Source organism: Lissotriton helveticus, chromosome 1_1 (assembly GCF_964261635.1).
Source record: "Lissotriton helveticus chromosome 1_1, aLisHel1.1, whole genome shotgun sequence".
NCBI classification, from domain to species: domain Eukaryota; kingdom Metazoa; phylum Chordata; class Amphibia; order Caudata; family Salamandridae; genus Lissotriton; species Lissotriton helveticus.
This window is the reverse complement of record NC_136057.1, coordinates 744,479,656-744,502,398: the sequence shown is the minus strand read 5'-3', so window position 1 is coordinate 744,502,398 and position 22,743 is coordinate 744,479,656. Positions and strand designations below refer to the sequence as shown.

At 47.0% G+C, this 22,743-nt stretch overlaps 1 long non-coding RNA gene across 1 annotated transcript in view; it reads right to left on the bottom strand.

The window, feature by feature from the left end:
• Nucleotides 1–3,288: 3,288 nt before the first annotated feature.
• The window catches only part of LOC144770724 (uncharacterized), a 29,870-nt gene continuing 10,415 nt past the window's right edge, over nucleotides 3,289–22,743 (bottom strand). The window contains exons 2-3 of the long non-coding RNA XR_013598993.1: nucleotides 20,870–20,933; nucleotides 3,289–3,670 (exon numbers count right to left, since the gene is read on the bottom strand). This is a non-coding gene — a long non-coding RNA (uncharacterized LOC144770724). The remainder of the gene's footprint in view (nucleotides 3,671–20,869; nucleotides 20,934–22,743) is intronic.

The following is a 22,743-nucleotide window of genomic DNA, read 5'->3' as shown; positions in this document are numbered from 1 at the left end:
GGCGCCGGCTGAGCTTTTTCCAATCGAGCATCAGCAGAACAACAACAACAGAAAGACAAGAACTTACTAAGACGAGGCATTTTCAAAAAGAAAACACATTTGTTATTTTTGCCTGCCAAAGCAATAGCGAGTCCTTTTATCAAAAAGGTCCTCAAACCGTACCAAACTCAAACCACACTGGTACCATGAGTAACACAAATGAACCAATTCTCCATTGCCCACTCTTCAGACCAAGCGGTCAGATCTAAGGGTTTTGCCGTTCAGGACTCCAGTCCGGATGACAACTGGGCAAGGCACCATCCAGATGGACAGAAGGGGCAGCTGTGAGCAAACAATACTCTTCGTGCAGGGATCCCTGAACCGTCAGCCCGACCAGACGATGTCCTCGGCCTCCCCTCCGTCTGCAGAAGGTGATGGATCAATCACAGAAGGAGACCCTGTTCGGTTGCCAACTGAAGGAAGTGGCCTGATTTGGGTCACTCGGTTCACTAATGACCACCTCTCAGCCTTCCATACCAAATGATGAGTCAGTCAGACAATAGAGAATACAAACCAAAAGCTGTTTATTAAATACACTCAGAGAGTAGTCCAGTCTGCCCAGTCGCTAGGAGTGCTGCAGAGGGACTGAAATCGACAAGCAAAAAGATACATTATGTACATTTTGTAACCGGGCTAAAGCACGCTCACTGTGGAATTTTCCAGGCAGGTGCTGCTAAGCAATGGAATACAGGGAGAAAACCGATCTCAGTGCTCATATTTTACACAAAGTTGCAAAGTACAAGGTTGTTCCAGTTGTGCCCGTTACCAGACAAGTGGGAGAAGGCCTTTATCTACTGAGAAAGGTTTGCGCTAATAAGAACAGTCTATTCATTAGCGAAGCAAAACCCAACCTTGTAGAAACGAAACCTAGCAGAGCCTTTTGTCAGAAATAGCTAAGGATTTGTTTCGATCATGGTTCAAAATGGCGTCTAAGAAGAAAATGGTGCCTCAAATGCTAACTTACATAGAGTAATGCGCAAGCAGAAACATTTCTATTCTAACAAGAGAAGCAATCAGTGACATGTCAGCATGCCACCAATAAGATCAATACATTGGCGGTGGAAATATGTACTGTGGAGGAGATTAAAAAAACTGCAACATAAAACAAGGTATGTGAAGCACAGATTTGCCAGGATACAAGCGGCAGGTGTACTCTCTGGTGGACATCTGGTCAGCATACCCTCAATAGCAGGTTCCCGCCACCAGCAGCATGAGAAAAAGTGAGACAGCATCATCATGCCAGGTAAGATGCACATGAGTACAGCTAGCAACACATGTCAGCTTCTGTATATATGTGGCAAAGCCTGTAAAATTTTACATTTTGATTCTTGTCCATGCTAAAAACATTGCTTACCCTGACTGAATGTACTGCTATCCATCGGCTGCCTCTTCTAAAGGACTAGTTTGTGAGAATTAATTTGGCAGTGTTTTTTCTTAAAATTTAATTTCAATAGCTAAACTTCTTTTAGGAGTGTTGCTCACCCAATGTAAGGCGAAGGAACCAGCTTGAACTTATCTGTAGCAACTAGCCATACGTTTGACTACCCGAAGATTGGCCTGGTTCTTGTTTTCTTCACTGCAAAGCATTAGCAATTAGACACGTGAGTACTTGTCCTACATTGTGGAAGAAAAGCAGACACTACGTTGTGGAAGAAAAGCAGACACTGCAAGCTTAGGTGCAGATATATTTCCAAACTATGTGATCGTGGTGCAGGGAGCCCCTCAGCCCAGTACTCTGGACATAAAGCTCCTGCTTAAATCCGGAGTGTGCGCCCCTCCATGTATCTTAAAGGGGGGCACCCTCAAGTTTAGTTACGTCACTGTTTTTTCTGCATGGACACTCACCATGCTAGCGGGGGCTCGGGCTGAGAGCACACTACACAAGGAAGAAATAAAAGGCATCTGTAAACATTCCATCTCAGATACCTGGGACGCCCTTCTCGACAAATTCCAAGAGCCGACATAGACCACGCAGCCCTCTCCTTGACCACACATGCCAGATTAACAAGTTGTCTTCCCTTCCCTACTGCCCCAAACCCCAGTCCTACTAAGTGGCTGCCCTATCCATCCCCTAATGACATCCTCCTGGCTTGGGAATGTTAATGACACACCATTCATTTTTAGGAACAAGTGCTTTACTTCCCTGCTTCACTCCCCACACCTTCACCCATTTTCGTATTTTCCTTTTTCCCTCCTTTTTCTTTTTCCTCCCCTCCTTCACCATTCACCCGATTCACAGGTTATCATTTATTCATTGTTTACTGTTCCAAAAGTCGTTTTTTTAGGTCTCGCCTGAGCCAGCGCATGCGCTGCTCTGCGAGACATTTAGTAGTGGGCTTTTAAAAGTGGTACCACACGCTTTTGCTGGCCTCAAGCTTGCAGTTACGCGCGTGTGCACGCGCGCAGCCGCCATCTGGCTTTCTGTTATAGCTCATTAAGCCTTACAGCGTGCGAATCACTCTTACTACCCCCTCCCTTCTCCCCTTCTCTCCCTCTCACTACCCCCTCCCTTCCCCCCCTTCCAGCCAGACGTTGCTGGGCACTGTGCTTGCCAGTGAGATTCCCAGTGTGTGAACATAGGGGTTTAACATTGTGTGCTGAGGGGGTGGCATTGTGAAAGGGCCCAACTTAAATGTAAACTGCGTCTTAGATCTCAGCACCATAGCATTTGGCCCCGAACTATGTGACTGTCTGAGTCGCAAGAATCAGTTTTGTTGAAAGCACGCGAAGTAAACCCGACCACATTATTTAAATTTTTTTAAAAGCTCTGTGCTTCTCCAGGTCCGCTGCCGAGGATTGACGTACTTTTTAAAAATGTGTACTTTACAGTAAATTTCATATTGTTCCTTCGTAGATATTTAATATTATAGGTGTTTTCCTTTAAGTTTTAAAAATCACTCTTCAAAGCGTTTGTGCCATCATTATTCCATTTATGGCGATTCTCTCCCTCTTGCAAGCTAGATTTAACTTGAGTTCGAAACATCACAATAAAACATAAACAATAGACTTTTCCATTGCCTTCTCACTGTGTGGGAAATGTTTTCCTAGGCATAAGCACCCGCATGTGCTAAGCTGCCGCCCCTGTAGGATAGCATCTAATGCCAGCTGAATGACACACGATGAATGGGCTGTGAGGCTCTAAAGCTGACCAGGTGGCCGTAAAAAGAGAGGCTCTAAACTGCCCATGCCCCTACCTCCCTCAACAGGCAAACACTGACAAGTTAGAGGTCAGCAAGGGGCATTGCGCAGCGGACCTCAGTTTATGTAGCACAAACTCGGCCTGAAGGTAATGGAGCGCTTTACAGGAGCACCAGTTACATTACACGTTCATTTTCGTAGGCACAGGGGGTGATTTGCCCAGACTCATAGGATGTTTAGCCGACGCCGAGACTCGAGCCCAGTTCCATAATCGGCCACTCTGGCCGTTAGTCCACATCCACATTTATTTCCATTTGCTCAATATATTACGATGGCCGCCGCATGTACACGTCTGAGCATCAAACTTGCATTGTGTCAGAAGGAAAATGCTCTCTCCATGAGAGCTCAGGTACACAAGTTCACCATTTCATTCACTGACGTGGCAGGTCCCGTCACGCACTGCCCCTGCAATGGTCTGAAGCTCAGGCACAACCTAGAAAATAACAAATTATTGAGGAAAATGTTTTTTTTAACCAAATGGAAAAACAATGCGCAATGCTCTTTAAAAAAGGAAAATGTAAAGAGTAACCTAAACTACTCTTGACCAAAACAATCGTATATAACTAGGAAATATAACTTAAACTAAACAAACGTGCTCATTATTAGTTGAATGGCTTATAGTTTTTGACCTTACATACTCAGTGCAAGCATTCCCCTAGCAGGCAAATACTTTCACCACAACAGACTGTACTTTCACCACAACATAGAACTATGAAGCACATGACCCCTTATCTGTTGGTGAGCTGAAAAAGAAGGAAGATAGCTGTGAGTTCTAGCTGTTCATGATGTTAAAGAACGTTTTAAGGTTCTCCATATTTTTAACTGGGCCAGGTCCTGCCTGTGCTCGGTACCTGCTGATGCTGAAAAGGGTCCCTATCGGGTGCTCCATTTTTTCCCTGACTTCACCCTCAGGTGGAAATGAAATCTTAATTTTGCAACAGTACCACTCTTCACTGTTTTTGAGTAACTTCAAAGATACTCGTTATAATTATTTTACAGTTTCATCATTTCAAAACAGAAGCATTTTCAATAATATATTCAACGAAGCTGTTGTTGCTTATGTATCTTATGCAACTAACAACCGTTGACAAAGCCAATAGTTCTGGCTATTCTGAATAATGTTATATGTATTATTATATATCTGGTTGCGATGACAGAAACAGAAAAATACCAGTCGGGCGGCACAGATTTTTTGCTTATGTGTTTTAAGCCATGCACTTAATTACATCGGACATTCCCCTTTGAGAGACCCCCAGTTTTTTCATCCCACCTAAAGTTATGAGGTTCTCTGTTCTATTATTGTGGCTCTGGTAAGCAGCAAAGGATTTATTACTAAATGCCTCCGCGCATTGCCATGAAATCCTATTGCAAGTGCCAACAAGCTAATACGATTTCACAGTTATTTTTTTTATATATTCATTCAGTTCTGAGCCTGTAAAACACAGAATGAGGATAAAACTGTTTACGTTGCATAATTTGATTTCTCCACATCTGCGTTATACAGGCATGATTGGCAATGCTGATTTTTGAAGTATTATGTACTTTTTGCCTTTCGACCATTCTACCGCAAAAAGTGTAACATTACCTCCACTTTAAACCAGATGAAGCTAGCATGTCACCATTCCCTGCGAGGTAAGTTACAGTTCCTACATGCATGCTCTTAGAAATCACCTGCTTCTGAAACCTATCAGCTCATTTACATTGATTGAAGAGAGTGTTGAATTCTTGTTTAACCTCTCTCCTGGGAAAACAAGCATTAGCAAAGCCAATAGGTGTCACCGTTGGGACCTTATAATTGTTTAGCCATGCAACAGTTGATGTTGTTGCACCAAAGATATTGTGCTGCATAACTAAATACTTATAAGGTCCCAAAAGCGAGACCTATTGGCTACGCCAATGCTTGTTTGTTTTTCTTTCTAGTCAGTTGCATCCTTGATACACAATGGTATTCACATTTGGATTGATTGTCGTCGTTTTTCCTGTTTATGAACAAGACACAATATTTCATTATTTCCAACATATGCATGTTTACGTAAAAAATGCCAATAAAAACTGCTTAAAAAATAAAAGAAATAAGACGATTGACTAGGGTGTTAGAGGATGTGGCCTAATCCACTGCTAATGCTCTAGAAAGTATAAATATTCAAGTGATTGTCCACATACCTCTAATTTTGCAATGGCTGCAAATGTTGTCTGCTTCCTGACTTATGGCCATATGTATGAAGCTAATTTTTGCTCGTAAACGCTGCGAATCGCTAAAAATAGCATTTGCGAATAAAAATTAGCTATTTCCCATGTATGAAGCCAAAACCACATCGCAATTTAAGGAATCGCTAAAATTGCGATTCCTTAAATTGCGTGAGTCATAATTCTGCGATTCCCTTAGCGATTCCTTATTGTGCGAATATCCAGTTACCGATAATCACAAAATCAGAAATCGCTAATAAGGAATCGCAATGGAATGTATCAAAAAATTGCAAATTGCGAATTCACGAAATTCGCTATTTTAGAAATCGCATTTACCACCAAGTGGGAGCAGTTGGTAACCAGGTGCAAAGTATATAAGGAAGCCCACAATGCAACAGACTCTTTTCCACAATGGCTGGGCTGTACATCATTGCGAGGAGGCGAAGACTGAGGGCTGCTGCGCAGAGGAGTAGACGCTAGGAGAGGACGTTCCGTGCGCACATCACAATCTCCCTGCGCACTGATGATGACATCTACACCCACTACAGACTGGAGGAGGACAGTATACTAGATTTAATTGAAGAACTCAGACCCTATCTTGAACACCCCACATGCAGGACACAAGCCATCCCCACTCACATCCAGGTCCTGTGTTCACTACACCTGCTGGCCTCAGGTAGTTTTCAGGGGGTGATAGCCACAGCAGGAGGGGTGTCACAAAGTGCCCTGTCACGCTTTTTTCATGCGTTCCTCGATGCCATGGTACAGAGGATGTAACACCACATACACTTCCCCAACACCCCACAGGAACTAGCCCAGACCAAGCAGAACTTTTACAATATTGCACAATTCCCCCACATCATAGGGTGTATCGATGGGACACATGTCGCTATATCACCCCCCTCCAACAATGAGTACATATTCAGGAACCGGAAATGCTACCATTCACTTAACATACAGGTGGTGTGTGATGCTAAAAACATCATCACTGACATAGTAGCAAAGTATCCAGGCAGCACACATGACTCGTTCATCTTTCGTCACAGTGGCCTATACCGTAGACTCTCAAGAGGCGAATTTGGCGAGGGATACTTACTGGGTAAATGCATTTTAACATAGGGCACATTTCTACTGACTCCTATGTGCAAATCAGTGACTAACCTTTTACATTTCAAACCACAGGTGACAGTGCCTATGCAGTCCGGGACTTTATCATGACACCCTACCTCAATCCTGCTACTGCTGGGGAGCGGTGATTCAATCGCGCACACATTTCCACAAGAGGCACCATTGAAAGGGCTTTTGGCATACTGAAGAGCCGATTTTGATGCATTCATAAAAGCGGAGGAGTACTCCAATACAGTCCAGAAACATGTTGCAAAATAGTGGTAGCATGTGCCATGCTGAAAGGCACATCAGTGGAGTTGAGCAAATCAGATACCTCTGACGTGGAGGGGCCTGGACCTGGAGGCATGGCAGCTGGTGTCGCTGGTGCTGCAGCAGGCCGCCAGAGGCGTGATGAAATCATGTGCAACTACTTCTAGGTATGAAATAATGACACAATGACAACTCTAATGTGTGTAACTGTGTTTTAATGGCATGAGAAACAATGCCACATATCCTCCATGGCAACTACTCACACTCCTAATAACATGCCCATGTTAAAGTCACAGTGCAACAAATTAACCGGTGTGGCTGCAAAGTCATTCTAGTTGTGCGTAGCAGACCTATTGCTCCTGCCACTACGGCGCCTCTCCATGGTGGGTGGTGGGGTGCTGTTACTCCGCACAGACTGGGCGTCTTCCTCACTGTGAGTGAGTACTCCAGGGCTTGCAGTACGTAGGGCCCACAGCTCGTCCAGAGCAGATGTTGACTGCACAACTGCAGTGGCGATATCCCGCATGCCATGTGAGAATTCACGCTGCATTAGTATGCTGCGCCTGTTCTGGACGTTGATAGCAGAGGCCAATCTATTGATTGCCCGTGTATAACGGTCCATGCGCTCATGGTCTCTGCGCCTTGCTGCACGTTCTGCTTGCAGCTCCCCACAAAGTGCTTGCATGGCACCCCTCACTTCTCCCTGTATGCCCCTGAGCCCTGCCCTCACCTCTCGCTGTACCACCAACTTTATGTTTTTTGCCTGCAGGCGCTGCACCTGGAGCATGTTTAATTCCAAGCCTGCAAACACTGAATCACCTGCCTGTTCCCCAAAGCTGCTGGCCGTGCGGTTCCTACGCCTGGCTGTGCCCTGTAGACCTTGGATGTTTTGAGGCCTGGACTCTTGCTGTGGCTGTGTGTCATCGGACTGCAGATTGTTGTTGCTGTCTCATCCTCCATTGGTGGCAGTGGCCTCACTATGCGCCGCCTCTGTCTCTTCGGAGGATTGACAGGGCTATCCTCCCCATCTGAATCTGGCTCCTGCCCTGCGTCTTCAGTGTCTGGATGTTCCCTCACTGTTCCACTGCCTGTTGGCTGTGTAGTTGCTGGTGCTGTGGACAGAACAGCACACATTAATTTTTTTTACACATTTGCAATGTGAAAATAACAAATTTCACAGTTTGGGTGCACATTCCTTGTTCATGCCCCTTTCTTGTCCTGCACATGCCAAAATTGGCTAGCTTAATTGTTTACACAACTTTAATTTACATGTGACTACATCTCCCATAATGTCTTGCTGTTACTGCCTTTATACCTGCTCTAGCATGAAATGTGGGTCCCCTACCCTCTAGGTTGCAGCTGGGGGTCTGGGGGTGGGGTTTGGTGTGTGATGGCATGCTTCTTACCTGGGCTGGATGTTTGTGGCTCCGAGCTGTCTAGGTCAGCCACGCCCGTCACACTCTCTGGTGCCAGAGTACCCTCCACTAGTTGCTCCAGAGGTGTGGATTCTGGCACAGTTGAGGTGCCTCCACCGGTGAGTTGTGACTGCTCCAGCCTGGTAGCTACCTTTTCTTTAGAGCGCTGGCGCATGTCGTACCAGCGCTTGCGTAGTACCTCCACACTCCGGTGTGTCACTCCCACCGCATTCACTTTAGCCTGTATGGCTGCCCAAATGCTTCTCTTCCTGGTCTCTGGCACCTTCAGGGAACTCCTCTCAAACAGCAGGTTGTGGTTTGGCACCATCTCCTGAATCAGGGTTTCAAGTTCTGCCTCAGAAAATTTCAATTTTCTCTTCCTGGGACATTCTCCTTCCTGCTGTTGCTGCTGCTATGTTCCAGCCATTTCAATGTTGCCACTTTCAGCCATGGTCTACCTGTAGCAGTTTTCAAAATCTCCCTCTCCCTCTCTGTGACTCTCCCTCAGCAGCACTGTTGCAGCATGGGTAGTCAGTCACTTCCTGGTATTGATGTCATCAGAATGCTCCAGCTTTCCGATTGGCTGTTTTGCGAAATTCGCAAAATTGCGATTTTTCCCGTTAAGGAATCGCTATTTTGCGATTTTTGGGGGTTTAAGGAATCGCTTTTCGGATTCTCGCAAATAAATAGCGTTTTTTACCGAATCGCTATTTATTTGCGATTTGTTACATACATAGCGATTTGCGATTCGGAATCTGCGATTTGGTAAAAATCGCTAATTCTAATCGCAAATCGTGAGCTTCATACATATGGCCCTAAGTGAGCACTAGTACCAATAGGTTGGTGTCTGCTATCATGATGGCTGGGTGCTGTGTTTATAACGCTGGCAGTGTTGAAAATAAAACAGCAGATTATTATCTGAGATAACGTTAAAGATTTCCATAATATTAATGATATTTTTGGCTCTCTGGTCTGGGTTACAAAGTAAATTTGGGGATTGGGGAATAAAAATACTGAAAGTTGTTCTAAACATTCTTGTTGAATTTCTCCTTCTTTATATTGTGTATGTTCTACTATGAGGTTCTTGTTAACTCTTCTTGATGATGATGATGATTAGGAAGTTAAATTGGAGGAAAGAGAAGACTGTGCAAGGAGTGTTTTATATAATATGTTGGTTTCTACTGCAGAATATAGGGTGATTGTCGGATAAATGTGAAGTGCTCAGTCTGATGTTTTATTAATGAAATTCAATTTTCTGTTGACTTCTTGGTGTTTACTGGATACACAATTATCTAATGAGTGTTTGGATTTGTTTACTGATACACAGCAGAAAATATAATTGATAATCTTTGATGGCTTCATAATTTCAAACAAATTGCTTTCATGCAAAATATGTACTATGAAATGCACCATATGTTCTCATATCTTTCAAAAATGACTTACGGGAAGATCCCTGGGGGTGATTGACTTGTTTACCTTACCAATGTGCTCTTCGCTATGAATGTTGCTCTTACAAACATTTACAGAGACGCTTGTGGTTTGCAGTCCAAGCAGGATTGTGCACAGGCCGAGGATGTATAATGATGCTGACAAGTAATTAAGGAGGGGTCAGTATTAATGATACTTGTGCCTTGTTTCCTCTGCATCTGGGACCTTGGTTTGTCGGTCTGTAGCTTTACAGGTGTCTTTGGCTATAACTCTGACGGTTGCAGTTAAATCCCTTGGTATCACTGGTTTCCATGTAGAATGATTGTACATTATCGTGTGTGGCGTCTGTGGGTAATGTCTCCAGAAAACTTGGTGTCACCAAATCTGTAATACTCTTATATTGGACTTTTTAAAATGTCTTTTACCAGCTATTAAGGATCAGTGGGGGAAAAGCCAGGTTTTCAAAGTCCTTCTACAGCGCAGGAGATCAGTTGAGTGTCTAAGGAAAGCAGTGAGCTGATTCCAGAGTTGTGCAGCCTTCACCGGGAAGGCACATCAACCCAACAAGTCAACACAATGGTCCTCTAGAGAACTACATGAAGAGACAAATTTCTAAGGGTGACAGAAAGAAGACACTTTTGTAAATGAAATCATGCAAACACATATCTCAAGTGCAAACCTTACAAAAACACATATTTCATGCCAAGGACTCATTTTAGTTCACACCGACAAACAGTCTATAACTGTCTGTTGTTGAAATACCTATTGTGTACAATAACAATACTTTGAGAGCTCTTTGGGAAAGCCTGCTGTTCATGACTGGGTGGCTTTGTCTAGCTAATTTTCTTGCTTCTTATTTGATGACTCTCTTTCATATTTCTAGAGTTTAAACCTCCACTGAGGTATAGCTTCTTTATTATCCTTTTGAGTGGATGACTGCTTTCTTTCAACTGCTGACATTCAGGGACCTACTTTTTCTTCCAGCACTCCGTGGGAGTGCATATGTTGTCTTGCCCTTTGCCTGATTGCAGATTTCTGCATTGTTTGCTCTTCCCCAGTACATCTACTGTTTCCCATGTCCCTCCCTGTCTCTCTATCTCTCACCTCTGACCAAACTGATGAACGCCTCACTCCCTTAACACATCACCCTACCAAAGTCTGGTCTTCTTTCTAGGAGATGTCACAATCAGAATTGTTCACCGTCAATGCAGGTCTAAGACCATCTTCACTTTTCACAGACTCTATTCCAACCAAGACTATGAAAGACATGATTGTGTTATTATGTACCATCAGAAGAGGACAAGTCCAGTCTTATTTACCTATACATCCACTCACACACATACAGCACACCAACACCCACTCCCACACTGATTCAGACAGTCACACACTGACTCCGATGACATATGTTAGAAGCATTATCACTATGTTAGAAGCAGTATCACTCATTACTAGTTTAGAAAGAATATTAATTTAACTTATGCAGTGGCTTACTATATATCTGTCTCAGAAACATTTAGAAAGCACTTTCACACACTGGATGATGTCATGAATGATATCATTTGAGAGCTCATCAGTGATGTCACTGACCATGTCATAAGTGATGTAATATGTGATGTCATAAGCAGTGCATTGTGGGGGTGTAAGTTATAGTTAGCTCAGGTAACTATAACTGCTGAATTTCAATGGTTTTGAACGAGGCAAATCTGAGCTAACTATAACGTCTGTGTAACCTTTGTTTTTTTTAGTAAATTTCTAAATTTAAAAAAAATTCTATTTCCTAACTATAACGTTCTTACAAACTTTTTTTTTCAGTGAATGCCAACATGTTTTAAACTTTTTTTTTTTTTTTTTTTTAAAACCTTTATTGTAAATAAGGTGGATACAATTACAGGCTAGCAAAAACACATCCGGCCAATATCACAGAGACGGTCAATGCAAATCAAGAAGTCGATACACATACCTCCCGCCTCCCAAAGTCCACATCAACACCCAGGATACTGTTGCACCATAGTGGCACCAGGATAAGAGAGGTTATGTTTTCATTTTTTTTAGGGTTCAGAGATAGAGCAGGATCCGACATCATACAATCTAGCAGCACCAGAGATAGGGGACATCGCAAATCAGGATATGCACATTTGGGACCACTGCCGGCGGGGCGCAGACACTAACGCGCACTAAACAGGATAGGAACAAACAGCACATTACGCCCCCCAATGCAGCACATGCCCGCCGTACCAAAAAACGAGAAACTATGATAACATCCCCCATACTGGCTTGAGACATAAAAACATCCGGTAAACTACCTACTACTCGGAATCCCAAAAAGAAGAAAAGAAAGAGAGGAAAAAGAAATCCAAGCAAAGCAAGAGAGAAAAAGAGGCCCTAGAGACTGAAAAAGGAAAAAGAAAAACAGAGAATACCCCCCACCCTGCACCCCTGCCTCCGGCTACGGCCTCCCCCTCAGCAGTGTGCCTGTCGCCCGCTGTATGAACCCGAGATTTAGAAGAAAGAGAAAAGAAACAACCACCCGTCCAGACTAAAAAGAACCCAAGCGAGGGAAGGAAAGAAAGAAAGAAAAAACGGGAGGGGAGCCCTCTAACAGTCCCCCGGCCTCCCCCTCTGCAAATATAATATAGGGACAGAACGTAAAACACCTTCGCCCACAGCAATACAATAGGACAGTGCACTAGGCACAGGAGCAGCCCAACATGGCAACAATATAAGACAAAATGTCACACACATCCCACAGGAATCCGCAAACAGGAAGCATCAAAACGGAGGAAACATCGTCTATCCTTGCCCCGTCCCGCACATACTACGATGGCCCACCTATCGCAACAACATGACTGCCACATCGCAATCAGCAAAGCAGAGCAGGGAAAGAGTGTTGCAGGATGAAAACGTGGTTGGAGCAGAATCGAAGACACCAACGGCATGGTGTGGAAAGAATTCCAGCGTTCAGTTCCAAGCAGGAGCCCACGGATAGTTCTAGACCACAAATGTCACAAACTGGGGATCTCTCGAGAGTCCGCGTCCAGAAGTTCAGGATATCAGTGCAGGCGCCATATTGTCACGTCCGGGTACGAAGTGAAACATACCACTGTGCGCCCACAAACCACTCGGGCTCCATCGTTCCAACACAAAGTCAATATCACCCAGCTTATCACACAGTGGACGGGCATCCTGCCCCAAGGTATCGTGTAGGTCAGTTAGGGCAGCCAGGAGATCACCAGGACGCAGTTCCACTCCATGTCCTCTTTGTTAAAGCTCCCGTCCTCCACAGGATGAAAAACAGGTCAGGACTCGGCAGCACGGATACAGCACTATGCCCTCCTCTCTACGTTCCGAGGGAGCACCATCATAGTCCGGGGCCGGGGCACGTGCAGCAGGGCATCAGGCGTCATGGTAGCACCAGCCGGGCACCCAAACAATGGAGACATGGTCAATACACAGCTGCCGGGGGGGGCCGCATTATTAATCGCGGTCGGGCTCGAATTCGGGATTCTCCCGCAAGTAGCGGGACAGGAAAGCCCACGGTCCTCGGCGGCAAGCGAGAAATTTCCAAAAAAGGGGACAAACGACCCAGGGGAATCATGAGGGGGCAATCCTCGACTCATGCCCCCAAGCAGAGAAGTGAGCGAACCGAAAATCGGCCGGTCCAAAGCAATCCGGAGCCGACCGGCCCCTCACTGTGACTGGTGGCCGCTGTTGTTGAATTAGTGGCCGGCCCCGCAGTTAGACAAGGTCCCGGTCTTAAAGCTGCCCCAGGCCGCAAACGCCGCCGTCCGTTTCTCCCCGTGTGGAGGTGGTAGAAACCCCGGGGACGCTCCATCGAGTACCGGAGCCGCTCCTGCGCCCGTGCGTGCCCCTTGTGAGACAGGATATCAGGCCGAAGGCACCTCCGGGAGGAGATGGTACACGGAGCCGGGGGACTGGGCGGCCATCTTCGATGCCGGCTTGGCTCCTCCCATGTTTTAAACTTTTTAATCTTAACTGTAACCTGTCACTTTTGAGAGTGGGTTTGTGAGTGGTTGTGTGAGTCAGTGAGTGAGTGTGTGAGTGCCTGTGTGGGTCTGTAAGTGGATGTATGAGTATCTGTGTGAGTGTGTGTGTCAGTGCCTGTGTTTGTCCGTAAATGCCTGTGTGGGACTGTGAATGGACCTGTGAGTGACTGTCTGAGTGGGTGTGTGAGTGCCTGGAGAATATGCAAAGTGCACTGTAACGGGGTCTCCCATGCGCACCCCGCTGTAGGGCGCGACCTGACCATATGTGACCCCCCCCTCTTTTCTCCACAGCCCACGCAGTACTCGGAGTGGACCGGCCGGGACACCTACAGCTGTGACGAGGAGGACGTATGGCCCTTTAACAAGACCGAAGGTGAAACCGAGGAGGAGGGGCCCAACAGGTGGATAAAAGGTGAAGACGCCCAACACCAGGTGTGTCTTTACACCGGAGGAGCGGTCAGTGAGGAGAAGAGCGGAGTGGCGGGAAGCAGCGAGGAGGAGCGGAGAAGAGGAGGACGAGAGAGCAGAGAAGAGGAGCGGCGAAGAGGAGGACGAGGCGACGGGGAGACCGAGTGGCGCAACTACAACAGGTGGATCAGCGAAGCCAGCCTCGCGGAAGAAGAGGAGAGGACGAATCGGGACTGGAGCTGGGAGCCGAACGCTGGGAGCATCCCGGACACCTCTACACAGACGGGCGGACCCGACGGGAGAGCCGAGGACGAACCGGGAACGCCTGGAGGCCAACACCACGATCCGCCCAGCCGTACGCCAGGAGGGGTACGGCTCGCAGAGGTGTCGGCGAGGGTGGACAGCACGGAGCCTCCAGAGCCCCACCGAAGGAGAAGCCCCGTCCGGAGGAGAGAGGAGGGAGTACTCTGGAAGAGCCGCACGGAGAGAAGTAGATCACCTCGACGAGCAGCAGTTCGCAGGACTTGTACTGATTCGTTGTTCGAACAATTAAAAACCGGTATCACTAAAACACGTCTCCTGCCTTTTCCTGGTCCCGCTGTTACAGTGGTGGAGAATGCGGGCACTGTAGCCGTCTGTGACCAGAAGATGGAAGGAGTAGTACAAGCTTCAGTGCAAGGGCAGGAGAGAATGGAAAGGTTGGCGGAGCAGCAACTCCGGGCGGCCGAAGCCGACAGAGAGCTGATTAAGACTGCCGTGATAGCCAGAGCACTGGACCCTCTCCTTTCTTCAAGCCCGGTTACAGTGAGCAACATACCACACACCATAGGTGGGGTCTCCCTACAGAAGTACCAACCAGGAGAAGACCCCGATGCTTTTCTCTTAAACTTTGAACGAGCAGCCCGAGCCTGTGGCTGGCCCGGGGCCAAATGGCCGTTCTTTTTGGCCCCGTTATTGGTCGGAGAGGCTCAGGCCGCATACCAGGTGGCGAACCCGAGAGGAGACACCTCCTACACTGAAATCAAAAGGATAATCCTTGATCATCTAGGCTTGGACCGAGAAGCCTATAGGCTCCGATTCCGGAGAGAAAGAGGAGTAACCGGAGAGACGCCGAAAACCCTATTTGTTCGGCTAAAGATGGCCGCAGACAAGTGGCTCAGCCCCAACGATAGCACAAAGGAAGAGATAATGGACCGGATATACCTGGAACAGTTCTTAGAGGCATTACCCTTCGCCACGCAGAGATGGCTGAAACAGCACCATGATCTAACAACTGCTCAGGCCGTAGAGATGGCCAACACCTACTCCCGTGTGCAACAGAGACCTCTACAGACCACCGAGACAGACAAGCAGAAATCGCCCTTCAGACCGGAGAAAAAGCCCATGAGGGTCCCTGAAAATCCGAGACCTCGCCCCTGGAGAAACGAACCCCTCCCTCACACGGGGCCCCAGTGTTTTGAGTGCGGGACCTGGGGCCATATTGCTAGGCTTTGCCCTAGGAGAAAACCGGCAGACGAACCCATGGAAGTGGGGTACTTACCCCGCACCGTCCTCTATTCAGCAGAGATGGGACATGCATACCGCGTAAGTATGAGGATCAACGGCAACCCCGTGCAAGCACTCCTAGATTCCGGATGCCGCCAGTCGGTAGTCCAGGCCCACCATGTGCGTCCCCAACAACTCATCCCCCACGAACAGGTGTATATACGGTGCGTCCACGGGAATGTGAAACCCTACCCCGTGGCCGTCATTCCGCTGGAACCACAGGAAGGAACCCCCTCCCGGGTACGAGTTGGGGTGTTATCTACGCTACCAGAAGACCTGATAATCGGAACTAACAATCCGGCCTTTCTGTCGATGTTCGAACGAAGCATGAGTAAGGTAAAGGGGAAGAGAGAGGCGATGGGACGCCCATCGGCTGTAGCAGCCTTGACGTCCACTGATCCCTGGACCTTGGACCGCAGCTTTCAATTCGCCCAGGCCAACGATGCCACGTTGTTCAACGCCTGGGAAAAGGCTCACCACAACCAGGACACGGAGCCCATGCGGTATCCGCGCTTCTTCATCAAAAACAGCCTGCTATACCGACAAGGAGGAAAAGACGACCCTGAACAGTTGTTGGTTCCAGTGTCGTTCAGGGAACAAGTACTGTTTTTTTCCCATTCCCACTTGGTAGCAGGTCATACGGGGGCAGAAAAAACAGCACAGAATCTCCTGAAATGTTTCTATTGGCCTGGGATCTATAAAGACGCACTGACTTACTGTCAAGAATGTAACATATGCCAAACCCGAAACATGACCCGACCCCCAGCGGTGCCCTTGCAACCCCTCCCCATCATAGGGGTTCCTTTCGAAAGAATAGGGATGGACATCATCGGGCCTCTCCCAAAGACAAAAAAAGGATACTCCTATGTCCTAGTGATCGTTGACTACGCCACCAGATTCCCGGAGGCTTTTCCCCTTACCTCTACCACCTCCAAAAACGTAGCAGACAAAATGCTGGAACTGTTCGCACGAGTGGGTTTCCCAAAGGAAATACTAACAGACCAGGGGACCCCCTTCGTGTCCCGCCTCATGGGAGAGGTATGTAAGGTACTACACATCCACCAGATATGTACCGCGGTGTACCACCCTCAAACGGATGGACTCGTGGAACGGTACAACCGCACCCTGAAAACCACATTGAGAAAAATGCTGGAGGTCAACAGTAATGAGTGGGATCAGGTACTCCCCCTTGCCTTGTATGTAATCAGAGGACAGACGCAAAGCAGTTTAGGGGTCTCAGCCTTTGAAATGCTGTATGGGCGACAGCCAAGATCTCTATTGGATATGACCAAGGAGGCTTGGGAGAAAGAAACCCCTGAAGAGATCGCAAACACCCTAGAATATGCCCGTAACCTGCGCTCCAAACTAGGAAAGCTACAGGACCTGGCGTTCGCCAATTTGGAGAAACACCAGAACAAACAAAAAAATGTTTACGACAAAGGAAAAAAATGGAGGACAATGGAAAAAGGGGATTGGGCACTTGTGTTGTTGCCCTCGTCCACGCAAAAGTTTAAAGCCGAGTGGAGTGGGCCGTATCAAGTAGTGGAAACGATTGGTAACACCAGTTACAGACTACAGATAAACATGTTGAAGAAATGGCTGGGGAAACCCCCTACCGAAATACACCTAGCGGAAGAGGAGAAGAAACAATGCCTCACCACAATCCCACAACTAGTCCTCAACGAAGACCTGAGACAAGAAGAAAAACGGGAGTTGATGGAAGTCCTTCGGAAACAGAAACAGGTTTTTTCAGACCTTCCGGGTAAAACCACTCTGGCAGAACATCGAATAGACACAGTTCCAGGAAAGACCATAAAACTCCGCCCCTACCGGATCCCGGAGGCCAGGCGACAGGACATACGACGCGAAGTGGCCGACATGTTGAAACTCGGTGTAATACGCCCTTCCCATAGTAACTGGTCTAGTCCGATCGTCCTAATACCCAAACCCGACGGTACAAGACGATTTTGTATGGACTTCCGCGCCTTGAATGACATTTCTAAATTTGACGCTTATCCCATCCCGCGGATAGATGAACTCATCGAGAAGCTAGGTGATGCTAAGTTCATAAGCACGATAGACCTCACAAAAGGGTACTGGCAGGTCCCTCTCCGGGAGGAGGACCGCCACAAAACCGCGTTCTCAACCGCTGAGGGACACTACGAGTTTACGGTGCTACCGTTTGGCCTGCATGGAGCACCCGCCACCTTTCAGAGACTTATGAATTTGTGCTACGTGGTCTGACAGCCTTTACGTCTGCCTATCTGGACGACATCGTGGTGTTCAGCCCCGACTGGAAGACTCACCTGGAACACTTAGAGCTAGTGCTGGAGACCCTCGACCAAGCGGGATTGAAGATAAACGCCAAGAAATCGAGAATAGCCTTTCACAAAGTAAAGTACCTGGGGTACGTGCTGGGTCATTGGCTTATAGAGCCCCAAACCGAAAAAGTACGGGCCATCTCGGAGGCTCCCTTTCCCACCACAAAAAAAGAGTTACGTGCATTTTTGGGGCTAATTGGATACTACAGACGTTTTATTCCGAGCTTTGCACAGGTAGCAGCCCCCCTCACGGATGCCCTACAGACAACCTTCAAACAGGCCGCGTTGTTAAAACCCACTCCTGTTATGTTGGACGCTTTTTCCAAGCTCAAGAAAAGGATCACCTCCACACCGATACTCAACTCACCGGATTTCACGCGACCGTTTTCTTTGCACACTGATGCGTCCGATTACGGGATCGGCGCAGTTCTCTCGCAGGAAGGCAGAGACGGGATGGATCATCCGATCCTGTTCATCAGCAGAAAATTGTTTCCTCGCGAACTCAAATATGCCACCGTGGAAAAGGAGTGCCTAGCTATTCGATGGGCCGTCGAGAAACTGGCCTATAACCTTGAGGGCCGGTCCTTCTCGCTATACACGGACCATGCGCCTCTTACGTGGATGGCCCGTAACAAGTCCGCTAATGCCAGGGTCATGCGCTGGTTTTTGGCTTTGCAGCCTTTCTCCTTCAGGGTGTGCCACAAAAGGGGGGTGGATAACACGGGCGGATTTCCTGTCCCGCCACCCACTTCCCGATCGGAAGTGTCCTGAGGGGGAGGTGTGTAACGGGGTCTCCCATGCGCACCCCACTGTAGGGCGCGACCTGACCATATGTGACCCCACCCTCTTTTCTCCACAGCCCACGCAGTACTCGGAGTGGACCGGCCGGGACACCTACAGCTGTGACGAGGAGGACGTATGGCCCTTTAACAAGACCGAAGGTGAAACCGAGGAGGAGGGGCCCAACAGGTGGATAAAAGGTGAAGACGCCCAACACCAGGTGTGTCTTTACACCGGAGGAGCGGTCAGTGAGGAGAAGAGCGGAATGGCAGGAAGCAGCGAGGAGGAGCGGAGAAGAGGAGGACGAGAGAGCAGAGAAGAGGAGCGGCGAAGAGGAGGACGAGGCGACGGGGAGATCGAGTGGCGCAACTACAACAGGTGGATCAGCGAAGCCAGCCTCGCGGAAGAAGAGGAGAGGACGAATCGGGACTGGAGCTGGGAGCCGAACGCTGGGAGCATCCCGGACACCTCTACACAGACGGGCGGACCCGACGGGAGAGCCGAGGACGAACCGGGAACGCCTGGAGGCCAACACCACGATCCGCCCAGCCGTACGCCAGGAGGGGTACGGCTCGCAGAGGTGTCGGCGAGGGTGGACAGCACGGAGCCTCCAGAGCCCCACCGAAGGAGAAGCCCCGTCCGGAGGAGAGAGGAGGGAGTACTCCGGAAGAGCCGCACGGAGAGAAGTAGATCACCTCGACGAGCAGCAGTTCGCAGGACTTGTACTGATTCGTTGTTCGAACAATTAAAAACCGGTATCACTAAAACACGTCTCCTGCCTTTTCCTGGTCCCGCTGATACATGCACACGACGGTGACTGCAATGGGCACAGATAACAGTGCATGCCATTCCCAGTGGCTGCCTGTTATCCTCCTGGCCCTGCCTCTCCAAGACTCCGTGACACAAAATAAAATTATAATAAATCACGGTTTTCTTTACGCTGCTGGAAAGGGGCGCCATTGAAATTCACCTCCATTAAGGATTGTATATAGTTTTTCAACATGAAGTACGAGAAGGAATACACTTGCTTTGCCCAAGCCCAAGAAGTTAGAATTGTTTGTGCTTTACTGAAGTAGAGTTTCAACTGGGGCACCTACTAGATTTATATTTGGAAGCGCTTCCCGGTGAGGTTTCATTTCTGTGAAATCAGCACAAGGGCCAGAATCAAAACTCATTTTTTCCAAGAAAAGTCTCCAGTTTTTGCCGAAAACATCTGCCCAACTGGAGTACTTTCATTTGGCTAAATATTAAGGGCTACCTCGTTGGGTAAACATCTCATGCATATTCTACACTACAGCTGTGTAAAGGACCACGAGGTGTGCATGTAATATCAGTAATATGATTTTTCCTCAAGCATTTCCATCCACAAATCTGTGATAAAGTGAATCCTCGGCAAGAGAAGACAATGATACTACAAAAAGGGGAATGTCCACCAAACGGGGGTACTTCCTCTTAACTAAATTAAGTAAGTGCTTCTTTGTTTGGTGGAGATGTCCTTGTATTCCTCTGCATCAATAAAGCATCACCAAAATGATCTGGAAAATGCTTGGTGCCTTTTGTTAAGCTGTCCATCAACGTGGAATAAAGCGCGAAGACCTTTACAGACTACTAAAGAAAATGGGGAGAGGCCAAATGGGCGGAGCTTGTAATTGATGTTCTCAATTTGCGCACGCAGGGTAATTAAAAGTGAGACCCATGATCTGTGTTTACATTTTTTTCCAAGGGGAGGGGAGCCATGTGTCCCCCATCTCGGGCCAATTTCTGGCCCCAGGACCCCATCCCCCAAGGCTCAGCTTTGTCTACCTAGGTGTCCTTCCCCTCCCCCCCCCCACCCCACCCTGTGTGTATCATTGGAGACTGGGGGGCTCAAGGCCCCGGTGGTCCCTGCCAGCTCCACGCCTCCTGCAGGAGCTGGCATTGTTCCTGCACACAGGGAGCTGCTAGAAATGGAACACCCTGTGTGCAGGAGCAATTGTTTTATTCGTTTACCTACCTGCATGACAGTCTCTCTCTCTGTTATGTTATGTGTAATTGTATAGTGAACAGCTCACCTGGGAGGTATCCCTACATCTGTCGGCTCATGGATTAATTTTGCCATAGTTGTCAACATTGTATCAGAAAGTACAAAATGGTGTTATGAAATTAGCCACAACCACCTGTTTCCCACCTTTTCTTTGTATCCTCTGTCACTATATCTTGGCGCTCTGTGAGCTCACTCAATGTTGCTTGTACTGGATTCAACAAAAACAAAATTACATTGTCAGTTTCATCAGTAATACTTTCATATTTACATTATTCCCGTATTTTGGAATTGATTGTTACTGTTACAAGAGCAAAATACCAGAAAACCTCATTGGCAAAGTGGTTGCCCATGGTGACCATGTCATTACCCGACTTAGGAGCAATACACTTTACAATCAAAATGACTTTAGGTTGCTGTAAAGCTTTCAACAGTTTCAAACTGTATGTCCCATTACTAGTAGGAATACCAGAGAATGTCATAAAACCCCTTTGTGAATATAATTTCCCAAAATCATGTACCACTCCAAAACCATGCTGGTTCTCTCTCTGTGTAAATAATCACATTCAGTTTATTAGCTAGACAGCATGCTCTTGTCAAGAAACTCAGTTCCGCTACTTGTGCTGAAGTTCCATTAGACAAGTATGGTGCTTCAACTATTTCAGAAAAGAGGCACTTGTTCTTTTGGAAGAACTGGGAACAACTGTGTTTTTGTTTATTACAATTTAATTTTTAACTCAAAATGTTAATCTTAGGTTTGAATTGCAACACCATCCATTGTACAGTAAATAGTGCATTCATTTTGCAAAGTAAATCCATTCCTAGCAAGATAATGGGGCTCGAATCACAGTATATAACTTGGGGATAATTTTCTATAGAACTAATTTTGACAGGGACATTTGCTGAAACCTGATTTGTAATGTGTTTATTTCGGATTTCTACAACTTGGACTTATTTTCCCAAGAGGGGTAGGTTTAGAACCTCCATTAAAAAACTGTGGGGCTGGGAGCACTAGAATCAATCAAGAACGATGTGGGGTGACCTTTCACCTCACCCTCTAAATATGGGTAATTCAGGTCTACCTCTAAGACTGCACCAGTCATGCAATACTCCTCACCCATCAGGCATTGTCACTGCAAATTAGTTGGTCTACACTGGGGAAAACACTTTTTATCATCAATTATTTTGCTGAAAACCTGAACTCTGATAAAGAAGTATCATTTCTCATGTTATGCTGCAACACTAGAGCTACATGCATATTTGTATGAAATTCCCCTTGATTTTGAGTCTGTCGAACTGGGGCATAATTTGGTACCAACTGAACTGCATTCTGCTCTATCTGGGGAACAATATAATTTTGAATTCGATTTGGATACTGTCTACATTCACGCACCAGTGAACAGTTTTTCCACAGAGATGACAAGCTGTGCTCTTCTTAAGCAAGTTGATGTTGCATTTATTTTGTAATAAATTATGTAACCCTCTATCACGACTTTGTGGAACCACATTTTCATCTTGTGCAGACGTTATTTCCTTGCACACGGAGTACTTGCATCCCAAAATTTGAATCTGCACCAGAATTTTCACCATCAGCAAAACTGGAATCAAAACAAGAGTTCACCATCACCACCTTTCTGAAGCTGTTCCCTCTGTGAAACCATCAGCTTTTCCTTGATCTTTCTCTGCTTAGCAGTGAATCAGTTTCTGCAATACTTTGCATACTTGGGTATCTCATTGATACTCTTGGCCTGCTAACACATCACACTCTACTGAATGAAAACTAAGCTGCAGACATAAACCCAAAATGAAGGCTGATATGAATTCACTAACGCCTTCTTTTGCTGGATCTTCAACTCCACTGTATGATATGATATGATATGATATGATATGATATGATATGATATGATAAAAGGTATTTATACAGCGCACGTACACCAACGGTTTCTTGGCGCTTACGAGGACGTGCGGAGGACATAGCAGCGAGGGGGAGAAAATGAATTGTATGCTTGGGAGAATAGCCA